We start from the raw sequence: 15,902 nt of genomic DNA, 5'->3' as shown, positions 1-15,902 counted from the left end.
CCAACATCCTTCATGAAGACCATCGCCTTTGTAAGCTGTGGAATGTCCATCTTTCTCACAAGTTCGAGCTTTGCGCCCCAGGGAATGTGGATACTTCCAACGAGCTTTTTGACGGCATCAATACATTCCGCTGAAGCAAAGCGCAGCGTTAAGATTTCCCCTATACACTCGCAGCTCCTAATTCGTATACCCCCTTCAGTGTTCAACACATGTTCGACAAACCGTTTGTTTACCAAATGCCTAACATGAGACCGACGATCTGGTGGAGTCCTATCGAATGCACAGCCGATATCGTTTACGGCATAAGTCATCTCATTTCTGTTGTGCTTCCTTGCTAGTCCGGCGTAAGAGCACGGCTCCTTACCTTTCTCAGCGACCATCTTCCTCTTCATTAAGACTCAGGGGCCGTGCTGACTTTGTGTCCCTCCGCAGGATACTAGAGTTTCCATTGCGGAGCTGGCTGGCTTAGTCTTCCCGGAGTTCTTGAAAGTGGGGAGCTCCTTTTCTTCTTCAGAGTCTTAGAAGTGTTATGCTCTTCGTAAGAGCATAATACACGAATAGCGATGACTGTTTCGTTGACACTATCGCTGCCTGAATCTGAATCGGAAACCCCACCTTTACTTGGAGGTTAGGGACGAACTGTGCATCCCTTTGCTTAATTCGTCTCTTCCTCATTTGTTAGTCTAACGGCTAGTTGTGCGCTTGAAGCATAATCGTTACTAAAACGTAACCTCGAAAAAGAAAATTTTAAGTTAGGAATTCCATGCTACTTACAAAATCCTTGATTTCCATACCACTCCCCTAAGTTTGTTCATATCTGGTATTGTGTTCCCATATAAGCACCGGTGTCTTTTAGCCCTGCATGCCAGGCAATGAAAAAGGAAAAGCTCTAAGGTCTCATCATCTTTCCCACTTGCCCTAAAGGACGGCGAAAATCCTATTTGTAGATCCTGAAGAAGAAGGTCAGTATAGATTTTGGTATCATAACGGGATACATAGGAATATGCGCTCACTAATGAAAAATCGGTGCGGGAAGTGCATGCTATCACTAGCCTCAATCAGGATCAACCCATAGGATTTTCGGCGTCTTACCGACTGTTTCGCGTTCGTTGCCCACGTCCTTAACTAGGGCTGCATCGACCCGAAAGGCTTCGAGTTAACCAAGTTCGAATTGAGGGGATTAGTAAGAGTGATAGTCAATTTTCTGAACTGACTAACTTACACAACATTAATCCATTGTGATACCACAGTAGCGATAGACCAGACCTCTAGTAGAAATCGAACACACGACTATGTACTGGTAATCCGAGCACGCTACAACCCGGCAAATTAGTAAGGAAATAACAACCGCTGAAAATTGGTTCTAATGCTCCAGTCAGGATTCGAAACCAGGCGTTCAGAGTCATAGGCAGACATGTTAATCTCTGCGCAATGATCAGGGGCGTAGCAAGGATTTTATTTGGAAGGGGGGTTTTTATACTAGAAATACAAAAGAAAAAATAAGAATGAATACGCGGTAACTAGGAGTTTTGGGGGTGGGGAGGGGTCTCGGGCCCGATAGCCACCCCCTGGCTACGTCCTTGGCTATGATGGCAGGCTATTTTATAAATGGGAGAAAAAATCTTTTACTCTGGAAATGCTTACTTCTAGAAAGCTTCGCTATACTGATGACCGTTTAACATACCATAATACCCTCACGTACCAGAATCATTCATTCATTTGCTCTCATCATTAATTCACTTATTTGCCTTAACAGGGAAATCCTGCTCTAAATGCGAATTTCCTTTTAACAATCTCTCCCATATGTGTGAAAGGATTCGAGTAACGAAGCATTTTCACACCTCTAAACTGAAATTTTTCGTTGGTTCTTTCAATTAATCATCACAATTAGACTAAATGTTAGACTATTGAACAAAAGGAGGTATACAAAACAATCATTAATTATCGCCTTAATCCATCAGCATCGATCAAAAAGGACAATGGTCAGTAGTGGACATGGCAAAAAAACGAAACTGAAAGAGAAAAAGATCATTAAGCAGCAACTTTCTCACACACTGCAGATCCTTACTAATGGTCAGTACCAATACCACCAACATCTAGGATAGTTTTAGGTCTATTTTTGAAAATCTTAAATAATTAACCATGAAAAATTGTACGTTTGTCTTTAAACTGACCATTAGTGCCAAGGCTCTAGCTGACACCCCTTTTTGCGATGAATACGAGTTAGCGCTTAAAGTCCTTGTCAACGGCAAAGACAAAAGACACTTACCAAATATCAACGAAATCCTGCCAACGGTCAGTCAGTCAATGTCAAAAACCATTATCTCGCTAATAACTCAAAACACACACACACACACACCATGATAACTGATATCCTTTACCTTATGCTAAGACATGCCATCACATCTACAACAAATCTTAGGAAATTTGAGAAGTAAAGCCTCAGGTAAAGATTTCAATTTTTTTTCAGGCATCAACAACTTTGGCGGTGACGATCAACCCTTTTACTTGGGGTGTTTGTTGGGTGGCTGTCTTATCTTCACTTTGTGTTTTACCTTGGTGTCTTCATGTAAATAGTGGTCAGTTTGAATTATTCACGCTGACTGCATTTTTTGTTGTTTGTTCGCCTCCTTTCGAAGAATGTCCGTTGATGTCCCGCTGCTCTTGGACACAACTGGACACTCGTTTAGTTTTGCATAATCAATAATCCTTGACGCGTTTGCTTGGGCTTTGTTTTGTCCTTTGAGTTTGTGTATTTTTCTTATTATCATAATTTTTGTCTTTGTCATAAACAGAATGAAGGATAAATTATGGTTTATAGTCAAATTTGGCAGTAAAACAATCCTTTAGAGCAGAACAAAAGGATTGCGTTTAGAAAAGGATTCTCTTACAGGACATTATACCAAAACATGCTTGAAGGACATCTGCTTGGCTCTGTGCATAACTGACCATTGGCATGGTTATGGGCAGTGGTCAGTTTCCTTATATTCTTTAAGTGACTTTTTTTTCCTTCGCCGAGGTTAAGGGTTTATCCTTTGCTCCATGGTATTTAGAAGATTTTTTTTGGACTTCGTGCATCATTGCTCTTTTTTTGCTTGGATTCTGTGCTGGGATGTTAATTGCATGAGAACTCTTTATGCCCATGAACTTTGTAAGTTTTTATTGCATCTCATACTTGACCAGGGGAGAGAGAAAAGGTCACTCCGGACTGGCCATTTCTTTGTAATGAAGACATTTAATTTCATAGACCATTAATTTTGAGATGTATGAATTATTGGAAAATATTTTCAACTTCAAAAGTCCAAAAAACCGTTAAAAGTACTCGTATTTTATTGGCAATGATGCCCTTGAGATAGCCCTTGTCCAGAGAGCAAGTCAATAAAAGTTGACCCTTTTTCTAAGTGAAGAGTATAAGGAGCATTGATGACCAGTAGCAACCAGAAGAAAAAGCTTTAGTATTAAAATTCATCTCATATTGTCACAGATATTGTGGTCATTTCAAGGTCATTGAATATTTCAAATAAATAGTTGAGACATTTTGCAAACATTCGAAATGCAAAATTTCCCTAAAAACTCCCATTAAGGAGCAGCGAGAATTTATCGTTCAAATTTAAGCTTAGAGATCATGGGTCTACAAGAGTATACTGCAGTGTTGGGCACCGTGATGCAGTGGTTAGCACGAGCGTCCCCAGTTCGTGGTGTTTCCGACTCGAATTCAGACAGCGACAATGTCAATAAAACAGTCATCGCAGCCGAATCGAGAGATGAGGGCAGCGGGATGAGGGCAGAAGTGAGCGATGGCTTTGCTTAGGTCACAAGCAGACCGAGAAAGCGATCTGGTGCACGACGAAGGAGTTAGAGGAGTATGTACCGGCAGCGCAATCGAGCGAAAGTGCAGGATGCTGGATTGACATTCCAAGCGCTTTTACGGAACACTGCTAAAATGCTTAAGAAGAAAAAGAGTTCCCCGCTTTCAAGTACTCTGGGAAGACCAAGCCAGCCATCCCGCAATGGAGACTCCAGACAGCGTCCTACGGAGGTAGACAAAATCGGACCAGGAACGAAGATAGCGCGCACGGCCCCTGAGTCTTCATGGAGGACTGTGACTTCCAAAAAAGGAGGCCACATTCATCACGGAAGGAGAAAATGCCCCTGAGTCTTCATGGAGGACTGTGATTCCAAAAAAGGAGGCCACATCCATCACGGAAGGAGAAAATGCCCTTGAGTCTTCATGGCGGACCGTGACTTCCAAAAAAGGAGGCCACATTCATCACGGAAGGAGAAAATGGTCGCTGATAATGGTAAGGAGCCGCCCTTCTACGCCAGAGTGGCAAGGAATCACAACAGAGATGAGCTGACTTATGTAGTCATCAATAGCAGCAGTGCATCCGGTAGGATTCCATCTGATCATCGGTCCCAAATGGAAGATCTGATTATCGAGCGGATTTTCGAACATGTGTGGAACTCTATAGAGGGTGCACTCATACAAATGATGAGCTGCGAATATAGAGGGGACATCTTTTAGCGCAGCGTATTGATACCGTCAAAAAGCTGGTCAGAGCTATCCACGCTCCCTGGGAGAACGCAAAGCTCGACCTGGCGAAAAAGATGGACTTCCCACAGCTCACAGGCGACGGTCTTCATCAAGGATGTGGCAGCGAAATTGGAACGGAACGCTTGATAGAAGTCTTAAACAAGCAAAACCAAGAGTTGGTCGTGGAGAAGTAGGAGGTTTTTCACTGGAAAGAGAAGGAGGAAGGAACTCTCCTTGTGGTTGGTATTGGTCAAGCCTCCGTGACGAGTTTGGCTAAGATTAAAGGCATGGCGCACTACGGGAGCAAGTCTGTCTTTTTCAAGATTCGGGAGACTAGGATAGATAGAAATCTTCATATAGAGACATCAGACCGTGCAGTGGCAGGTGAATATACAGGGCAACAAACAGGGGCTGACGAAGAGACAATCACCGCATCTCTCAATATTGGAAAGACTAGGATAACCAAAGATCCTAATACAAAAATATCAGGCAGTGCATTGGTGAGAGACCAAACACAGCCTAACAAACTGGGACCCGACAACGGACCCATCACTGACTTCAAGATTCGGAAGACTAGGATATGTAAAGATAATATTGAATCATAAAGCAGCGTAGAGACAGGAGTCTCAATGCAGCTTAAAGAACAAGGAGCCGACAATGGTATCATCACTTACTCCCAAGAAGCCCATTAAGACTTGGAAGACTAAGATAGGCAAAGATCCTAGTATTGAAACATCACGCAGTACCAGAAATAGAAACTCAATACAGGCTTACGAACAGGGACCCTACGATGAAACCATTACCGACTTTATAAAGATTCGGAAGACTAGGATAGGCAAAGAACTTAAAACGATGATATCAGGCAGTGCCGTGACAGGAAAGTCAATGCAGTCTTAAGAACAGGGAGCAGACGATCCAGGGGAAAATCAGCAAGGGCAAGATTCATATTTCCTTAATTCAGGAGCCTTGGACGACCCGGAACAAAGTTTGCGGACTGAACCATATCAACTACCAATTATTCTATACTAATACTGATACTCGGACGAGGACCTGTGTAATTTGTCATAAAAATTTTAATAATATTTTCCCCAGTTGTTAATGTCGGATGCAACAGTGGTGAGACAGGGAGACGATGGAGCATACCTGGCATCACTTTATCTGCCTTTCGACTCTGGACCTGGAATATTTTCTGCGGCGAGGTCGACAGCGTTAATGACGCTGCCAAGATGAAGAAGTTTCTCTCAAAAAACCATGTCCAAACTGAAGCGTTAGCAGACGACATGGGAGTGAGAGCAAAGACAACGGAGAACATGTTGAGGCATTTGATGAAAACCCATTTTCCACAGGATACGACGGGACTCGCGGAGACTCCAGAATCTTGGAAAAATTAGGTTGATAGAAGGTTTATCATAACGGAATTTATGGTCAAGGAAGCCTTCAAAAGCTTCAAACCATTTAAGTCACCCGGACCTGGTGGAATATTTCAGGCGTTACTACAAAAGGAGTCCGACTATCTATCTGGCGCCTCATCTGACCAGTATTTTCGCAGCGTTCCTAGCTTGCATATACTTCGAAAGCCTGGCGGGAGGCAAGGGTGGTATTTATACCTAAGCCCAGCAAGGCAAGTTATGCGACACCAAAGGCCTACAGACCTATTAAAAACCATGCAACGTATTGTGGATGCCATGATAAAGAGTAGGACATCCAGCGAACTTCCCAAATTCAAACAGCGTGCCAGTGTCAAGGGAAGGTGGAGACTGCCCTGCACAAGGTTGTGCATAAAATAGAAGAATCCTTCGATGCCAAGACGTACACATTGGCGGTTTGCATTGACATAGCGGGGGCGTTTAACAATGTGCGGAACGACACACGAGTGAACCCGATCCCAGGAACTGGATAAACCATAGGCTAAGGAACAGGTGGATAAATTGGTTGTCCCATAACACAAATATAAGGGAGAAAGGGGCACAAGGCACGCCAAAGGGGGCATTTTATCGCCACTCCTATGGATGACCACCATAAATACCTATAACGGATGCTGTTACAATACTTCTTAGGGGTAAGAATCCGAACCAGTTGTGCAGAAGGGCAGAAAGTGTCTTGCAGATGACACACGGCTGGGCGAGACCTAAGGGTCTCAATGTTAAGATGAAGGTGGACCAATTTGACGCACCATGTTTCCTCAATAGAACAATTTCGATATCTGTCAAAGTCAACTACTTAGGTGTGATCTTGGATAGGACACTGAAATGGATGTGTCACATTCAGGAGCGTACCTAAAAGGCTCACAGATGTTGGACACTATATAGAAAGGCAGTAGACTTTACAGGAGCGTGATAAGACCATTAATTACTTACGCCTCAGTAGTTTGGTGGACTGCTATGGAGAAAAAGGGCAACATAAGGACCATACAACGGGTTCAGAGAACATGTTAGTTTTGCATAAGCGGAAAAATGAGGACCACGCCCACTAGGGTACTGGAGAGTATTTTAGATAAACGACCCATTGACATACAGTGTGGGGCAACCACTGCGGCTGTGAGACTTAAGGCGATGGGAGAATGGATTGGATCATACCATAGCGGTATTATCAAGGCGACGATAGGAAACCTGAAAGGAATAGAATAGGTTTCCGTTCGAATAACTGAGATGAACCTTGAGGTTGAGCGCGAGGCGCTGCTGCCAGCGGCACAGTCTTGGATTGACGGAACCCTAGTATTGCCATTTGGATGATCAGGTTACATGGATGGATTAAAGCCAGGTACTGAGATATCTTTTAGGCTGCCTGCACATAATACGGTCCTGAAGGCAGAGATTCGAGCGAAAACCGAATGCGTGAGGTGGTGTGGTGTGAATGCGAGGACTTCGAGTACTAAAATCTGCAGGACGGTAATATCATCAACTGTCTTGGAATGTAAGGAGGAGATTAACGTCTTCTTTGAGGATGGCACGAACCACATCGTTTGGGTGTCGGGCCATAGCGAGTAAGCGAGGGAAATGAAAAACCAGACGAATTGTCAGTGAAGGCCAGAGGACCGACCTCAATAAACATGGTTAACCCGGAGCCTTTCGGGTCGACGCAGTCCTAATTAAGGGCGTGGGCGACGAATGCGCATTAAACATTGTGGAACAGCGAAACGGTCGGTAGGACAGCGAAAATCCTATGGAGGGATCCAGAAAATCCTATGGGGAGATCCAGATCGTGAGAAGACGAGGCTATTACTGAAAGGAAGTAAGAAGGAAGTCACTATAGCTCTTGGTATCATAACGGGACACATAGGACTACGAGCCACTTATGTTAAATCCATAAGGGCAAGTTATAGCATGTGTAGGGCATGTGGGAAAGATGATGAGACGTTGGAGTATTTCCTATGTCATTGCCCGGCTTTCGCGGCTAGATATTTGCACTTAAATGGGGATAGAATACCAGACACGAACCAACTAAAGGGCATGGCATGGAAAACAATTAAGAATTTTGTAAGCAGTACGGAATTCTCAACTTAGATTATCTTTCTTTTTTAAGGTTACTTCTAAGTATTAAGAGACGCCCAGTTCAGCTAGGGTAAAAAAATTGGGCATGCGTTGCTCCATTTGCAAAAAAAAAAGAATCCTTTATAGTATGGGACGGACTAATATACACACATATATTGGCGTTGGTGTTTTTGAAATATGTATAATAAATTATAAATTTTATAGCATAGGTTTGACAATTTGTTCCATTCCAATATAAAAATGTTTTCTAATATCACCTGTTCGTAAATTTCCCTTGTTTTTAAACATTTGGACAAAATCTCTGTGTATGTCCAATATTTAATCCCATATATTATTCTCTGTAAGTTTTTCAATACAATTACAAATTATATACCACAGCTGCTAAGTTTGTGACGTTTTTTGGACTTTAGCCATTTAGTAATAATCTACATTTCCAAATGATTTAAATGCGTACTGTACAAATTCTTATTGAATGTAGCAGTGAACCTACAAATTGGTGTCGTCGCAGATCGCCACAAGCCTCATTGAATGAATTGCTCGCTGGCTGGGCTGGCTGGTGGCGGTGCGAAAAAGGTTCAATAAAATAGGGACAAAAGTTCAATTTGTAGATCATCTGAGATTTATTTTTTTCTTTAATCACCCAATGAAGTGCAAATAAAAATACAAAAATAATTTATAAAAAAAAAAACAAATAAACACAAAATCGACAACAAATGTATAGTATATGAACAAAAAATCGCAATAATAGGCACAGAGATGGCGTCGCAGATTTATTACAACAAGTAATGGGGTTTCAGAGAAGAAGAAGAGGACATGTTTATCATGGAAACTGGGAGCAAAGCTGATTAACGAACATACAACAATACCGGCACTAATCTAAACTTTTTTGAAACAGAATTTTTTTTCTTTCTTATGCCCTAAAGGATTCATTTGATGACTTATTTATATATACAGTTCTTTCCTATGTAGGTATTTGGGGAATTTCCAGCAAGTTCCACATAACAACAACACAACACTCATGGCTCATGTGATAAGGGCCCAAGAATTATCATAAAAATATTTTTTTTTTTTTTGAATTTTATAACCAACTGAATAATTGTATTTACATTCATATTCATATATTCTTCAATGTATATGTATTTGTTATTCATTCCAAAACTGATATGAAAGTGAACAAAATATATGAGGACACACATACTAACACACAAAAACCTATAGTGTACAAGTGCTATTCATATTTTCACTAGACCGTATTAAAAGTGTTTCTCCATCCAGAAACGCGCTTGCATGGAGATGAGTTGAGATGTACGTCAATTTCCATACTCTCATACGTATGTGATTTTGTCTATATTTCTAAATAATACTCATGCTCAATTTCAAGATTAGTTCGATTATATTTAAAGGAGGTCACATGACCTCTTCTATAGTAAATGGGCCTTATCATAAATTCTTAGTAAAAAATTAAAAAAAAAAAAAAAAATCAAAGATTGTCTTATCTCCTTTTGTTTTTTTTTTTACTGAAATATTGTTTATGCATAGAAAACATAAATAATAACGTAGAAAAACGTTAGGCACGTTTAAATTTTGAGTTTGACTATAGATTTCGTAATAAATATTTCACACACATATATATATATTGGGTTGCCCAAAAAGTAATTGCGGATTTTTCATATAGTCGGCGTTGACAAATTTTTTCACAGCTTGTGACTCTGTAATTGCATTCTTTCTTCTGTCAGTTAGTCGCCGTTAACAAATTTTTTCACAGCTTGTGACTCTGTAATTGCATTCTTTCTTCTGTCAGTTATCAGCTGTTACTTTTAGCTTGCTTTAGAAAAAAAGTGTAAAAAAAGTATATTTGATTAAAGTTCATTCTAAGTTTTATTAAAAATGCATTAACTTTCTTTTAAAAAATCCGCAATTACTTTTTGGGCAACTCAATAGTTATAAAGTGGTAAAAAATCACAAGTTAAGCTTGGCTGGGCCGAAACGTAAAATATTCCTAAGAAATATGGATTATGGAGCATGCCTTATCCCTTTCTTCAATTCATTCTTTGTCATCCTTTTAGCCTGGAGTGACGTCTTACATTGCATGCGTATATCTATGGGGACAACGTCTCATAGCTCCACTTATGCCAAGAGAAAATATCCAAAGGTTGTATGCCTTTGTTGCGTACATCAGAATCGGCCTGGCAACACTTTCGTAGACCAAGTCCCTGTTGGGTAAGGTTAGGTTTAAGTGGCATTCTGCCATCAGACTCACTTAGATGTTTTCGTCCTTTGTGATACCACAGGAACAGAAGAAGAAAGATGCCTTCTAGTTCCTACCGTTGAAACATCCAGATCGCTTTAAAAAGTCTCACAACTTGCGAATGTTCACATCAGTCAAATTAGAACGGTTGTCAAAGAAATGAGAACCTAAAGTGGAACTTCTTCTGACTGCCATTTGGGAACACACACACAGATGGTGTTCTTCCTCGATGTCCCTACAGCTTCTGCAAAAATCGTTGCTGGCAATCTTCAGTCTGTCAGCTTGATTTCCGATTAGACAGTGACCTTTCATGACGGACACAATGATTGAGACGTCTGTTCTAGCCAATGACAGTAAAGCAGTAGACCTCTTCAAGTTTAGATGAGGATTGCTCACAGCCCTCTCTTTGTGGCCATATATCATTCGTTGCCCTTCGGGCCTGAGCCTGAAAACTTAGCTTACATGTCGCTAGAGGCATACCCACAGATTTCAGTGTCCCTGGAGTATGTAAGGTAGTTCCTAGTCTCGCAAGCTCATCTGCTTTAGAATTCACTGGGATATCTTAGTGGCCCGGCACTCAGAACAGGTGAATTTTGAACTGTTCAGCCATGTCGTTGAGAGATCTGCGATAGTCGAAGGCGGTTTTTGTGTTCAGAAATACGTTCTCCAGGGATTTAATGGATGCCTGAGAAGATATTTATGCCAATCGTCGTAATAGCATTATATCTTAGCCATTCGACCACTTCCTTAAATGCAAGGATCTCCACTTGATGCACACTTAAATAGTTGGGTAACCTTTTCGATATAATCAGTTCTAGATCTTTAGAGTACACCTCAAAGCCCATCTGGTCGTTTATTTTGGAACCATCCGTATAGAAGTCTATGTAACTTCTGTTACCAGAGATATCGTAGTTCTAACCGGTTCTATCGGAAATAGATACACAGCAATTTTTGTCTAAAAGCGTCTCAGGTAGGGTGTAATCCACACTGCCTGGAACATCGACTATTGTATCAAGGATTACACAGTATCCGTAGCTACCACATGACCTTTTCGATATGACTAGTTCTAGATCTTTAGAGTACACCCCCAAGCCCACCTGGTCGTTTAGTTTGGAACCATCCGTATAGAATTCTATGTAACTTCTGTTACCAGGGATAACGTAGTTCCAATCGGTTCCTTCAGGCATAGATGCACAGTAAAGTTTGTCAAAAAGCGTCTCAGGTAGGGTGTAATCCACACTGCCTGGAACATCGGATATTGTATCGAGGATGACACAGTGTCCGTAGGTGCCACATGACCATTTCGATATGACTAGTTCTAGATCTTTAGAGTACACCCCAAAGACCAACTGGTCGTTTAGTTTGGAACCATCCGTATAGAAGTCTGTATAACTTCTGTTACCAGGGATATCGTAGTTCCAATCGGTTCTATCAAGAAAAGAGGTACAGTAATTTTTATCAAAAAGCGGCTCAGGTAGGGTGTAATTCACACTGCCTCGAACAATGGATATTGTATCAAGGGTTACACAGTGTCCGTAGCCGCCACATGACCAATGATAAAGCTCCCTTAGCCTCACGGCAGTGGTCGCTGCAATTTGGATAGTCACAATGTCCAGAGGCATTAGATGTAGCATTAAATACAGTGCATCAGATGGTGTCGTCCTCAGTGCGGCTGTGATGCACAAACAAGCCATTCTTTGGATCCGGTTAAGTTTGTGCAGTTGGTGGACTTTTGAAGCGCCGTCCACCAGGCCACAACACCATATAGCATAATAAGTCTGACAACTAAAGTATATACCCAATGCATGACACGCGGTCTAAATCCCCAATTTTTACCAATGGTCCAGGTGTATAGGGCAAGAGTGGCCTTTCTTACCCTTTCCAAAATAATCTGAAGTTCAGATTTCTGTCCAGCAAAACACCCAGGTACTTTGCGCCTTCTGTAAATGGAACATTCTCTCCACCCAAGGAGACAGGTTCCACCGTAGGCAACTTGTCTCTCCTGCTGAAAATAACTACTTCTGTCTTGCAGATGGTAGCCTACTTTGCTGTTGCACGTAGAGCTTCCTGAAGTATATCTCTTAGAGTGCTGGGAAACTTTCCCCTAACCGCAATTGCCACGTCATCAGAAAACGCGACTACTTTTACGACTTTTTTCTTCCAGAGACAATAATATATTGTTAATGGCTATGTTCCAAAGTAGAGGAGACAGTACACCTCCTTCAGGAGTTCCACTGCTGACCCATCTTTTTAGATCCCAGAACATTCATTGTCAAGAAATATTGCATATTCCTTGACAGCGAAAGAAACCTCTATGTAGCCGACTACGTCGTGAAGGGTTGTTTCAGTGGATTTGCCTTTACTATATGCATGCTACCGCGACAGTCGATCTCCAGGGATCTTTGCCCTAAGATATGTTTCTATCAGTCTCTCAAGAGTCTTCAGCATTAAGGATGATAGACTAATGGGACGAAAATCCTTCGCCTTGGTGTGGTAGGGTTTTCCTGCTTTCGGAATGAAAATGACATTCGTGTCCCTCCATCCCACAGGTATATACAACATTCTGATACAAGCAGAGTATATCTCCTTAAGCCAGGGAACCAGTCTATAAGACACAGCTTGTAATTCAACCGGTGATACATCATCAGGGCCTGGCGACTTAAAGAAGTCGAAACTTCTTATCGCCCAAAGGATTTTCTGCTCAGACAAGACTTCCCTTAAGGCCTCTGACGAGTGCATATCAGTGACAACCTCTTCTGGCGCCACTTTGTCCGTTGGAGAATTTCCCGGGAAATGTGTATGAACAAGTAGTCCTAGTGTTTCCTCACTAGACATTGTCCATGCATTCTTTGACTTCTGGATATACCCCATCGTAATAGGTCTCGACGACAGAATCTTCCTTAGCTAAAAGGCCTCAGATGTATCATCCACGGAGTTGCAGAATTCTACCTAGGATGTTCTAAGCCTTTCTAATCTCGCCCTTATATTTTCTAAGCTCAGCCTTAGAGATGTCCCATTCGTGTGGTGCTCTTGTGGCTTTTGCTCTGTACAAGAGGTTTCTGCAATCCTTCCTTAGACCAACCAGCTCTGGGGTCCACCATGCCGGTCGCAGTTTGCCCCTTGGCTTGGCACTAGGGCATACTGACACAAGCGAGTCATTCAGGGCCTTCGTGATCTGCTAGACCACTATGTCTATATCCTCCGTAGTTTCCAATTGTTTTTCTTGTCTAGAAGGGATAGTGGTGCAGAATTTGTGCCGAAATTTATCCCAATCCGCCTTTCTTCTGTTTGGTCGAGGGACCACTACTCCAGTATTTTCCCCACTAAAACTAATATAACGATGATCAGAGAAACTGTGGTCATCCAACACTTCCCAGTCGCAAATTCTTTCACTTTTATCTTTCGATACAAAGGTAATATCTAGTACCTTCTGCCTGTTCCAGGTAATAAAGGTCGGTTTGTCTCCACACAGGGGATATCGGGTACCAATTGCGGTACAAATTGTACTATTTCTCCCAACTCCGGTAAGATTTTCCAAAATTTTTTTTCATCATACCTTATTTTTTCCAAACGCACTTTAATTTGAGCTAATGAACATAACTCTAGCCGTTCGCCCTAGGCAAATATGTACCATTTCGTACTTCTTGATACTTTGTAGTACGAATATCGCCCAATCCAGCCTTATCCCGTGCCTATAACCCAAGATCAAGATTTGTGCAAAATTTCATGATTTTAGCTTTAGCCGTTTGGGCTGGGCGATGATCAGTCAGTGAGTGAGTTAGTATGTCAGCAATCAGTCAGTCAAGCAACTCTTTCACTATACCCTCCACCATACGATGGAGATGTACTAATTTCGTCATTCTGTTTTTAACTCCTCGAAATATACGTCTAAGACCCCATAAAGTATATATATTCTTGATCGCCATGACATTTTAAGTCGAACTACCCATGTCCGTCCGTCTGTCGAATGCACGCTAACGTTCGAAGGAGTAAAGCTAGCCGTTTGACATTTTTCACAAATTCTTCTAATTAGTGTAGGTCAGTTGGGATTGTAAATGGGCCATATCGGTCCATGTTTTGATATAGCTGCCATACGAGTATGAACCGATTTTGGATCTTGACTTCTTCAGCCACTAGAGAGCGCAATTCTTATCCGATTTGGCTGAAAATGTGTGTGAGGTGTTTTGTTATGACTTCCAACCACTGTGCAAAGTATGGTTGAAATCGGTCCATAACCTTATATAGCTGTCTCTTAACCCGATTTGGGGTCTTGACTTCTTAAGCCTCTTAAGGGAGCAATTCCAATCCAATTTAGCTGAAATTTTGCGCGATGAGTTTCTATATGGCTTCCAGCATTTTTCCTAAGTATAGTTCCAATCGGTCCATAACCTGACATAGCTGCCATATAAACCGATCTTGGGTCTTGACTTCTTGAGCCACTAGAGGGCGCAATTTTCATCCGATTTGGCTGAAATTTTGCACGACGTGTTTTGTTATGACTTCCAATAACTCTGCTAAGTATGCTTCAAATCGGTCCATAACCTGATATAGCTGCCATATAAACCGTTCTTTGATCATGACTTCTTCAGCCACTAGAGAGCGCAATTCTAATCCGATTTGGCTGAAATTTTACATTAAGTGTTTGGTGGTGACTTCCAACAACTGTTCTTAGTATGGTTCAAATCGGTTTATAACCTTGTATACCTGCCATATAAACCGATCTTAGATCTTGATTTCATAAGACTCTAGAGGGCGTAATACTTTTCCGATTTGGCTATAACTTCCAATAACTGTGCTACGTCTGATTCAAATCTGTTCAAAATTTGAAATAGTTGCCATACAAACCGATACTGTATCTTGACTTCGTGAGCCATTAGAGGATGCAATTCTCATCCGATTTGGCTGAAATATTGTACAACGGCTTCTCTCATGACCTTTATCATAAGTGTTCAATATGGTCTGAATCGATCTAATAGCCTGATACAGCTCCCAAAGCAATTATTATCCGAATGGACTGAAGTATTACACAATGACTTTTTCAATAAAGACCATTCAATATTCAACTCATGGTCAGAATCGGACTATAACTTGATATAGCTCCAATAGCACAAGAATTTTTATCCATTATTTTTTGTTTGCCTAAAAAGAGATACCGCGCAAAGAACTTGAGAAATGCGATCCATGGTGGAGACCCGGCCGAACTTAGGACGCTCTTACTTGTTAAATTTTCTTATTTGAAGGGTTTTTTTAAAGGATTAGTAAAAAGTTTCATAACAATTTTTATTTCCTCCCAGGCAAAAGTGTGCACCGTTCGGCCTCGGCTATAAAAGTAGAACCTTTATCACTGAGCCTCAAACTTGAATCAAACACCACTCATTGATGTATGAGAAGTTTACCAACTGTGTCTTAATGTAATGTGGGAAATAATGAAATGTGGGCAAAATTGCATTGCAGGATTATAATACCCGTTTCCCATCCTAGGATGCTGAGGACAATATGAACTATTGTACTAGAATAACCGAGTGGTTATAAGAATGCCAATTTCTTCGAAAACAAACAAAATATTTTCACTTCATCATGTTTCATTCATCAAATCTTCTATGCAAAACAAATCCCTAGGCCTACAAGT

At 41.4% G+C, this 15,902-nt stretch overlaps 1 long non-coding RNA gene across 1 annotated transcript in view; it reads right to left on the bottom strand.

Annotated features, from left to right (window-relative positions):
• LOC106082844 (uncharacterized) overlaps positions 1-15,902 on the bottom strand; it is a 248,409-nt gene that overhangs the window by 37,516 nt on the left and 194,991 nt on the right. The gene's annotated exons all lie outside the window — the stretch shown is intronic.

Source organism: Stomoxys calcitrans, chromosome 2, assembly GCF_963082655.1.
Source record: "Stomoxys calcitrans chromosome 2, idStoCalc2.1, whole genome shotgun sequence".
Lineage (NCBI taxonomy): Eukaryota > Metazoa > Arthropoda > Insecta > Diptera > Muscidae > Stomoxys > Stomoxys calcitrans.
The sequence above is the reverse complement of the archived record's forward strand: the minus strand, read 5'-3'. Positions and strand labels throughout refer to the sequence as shown.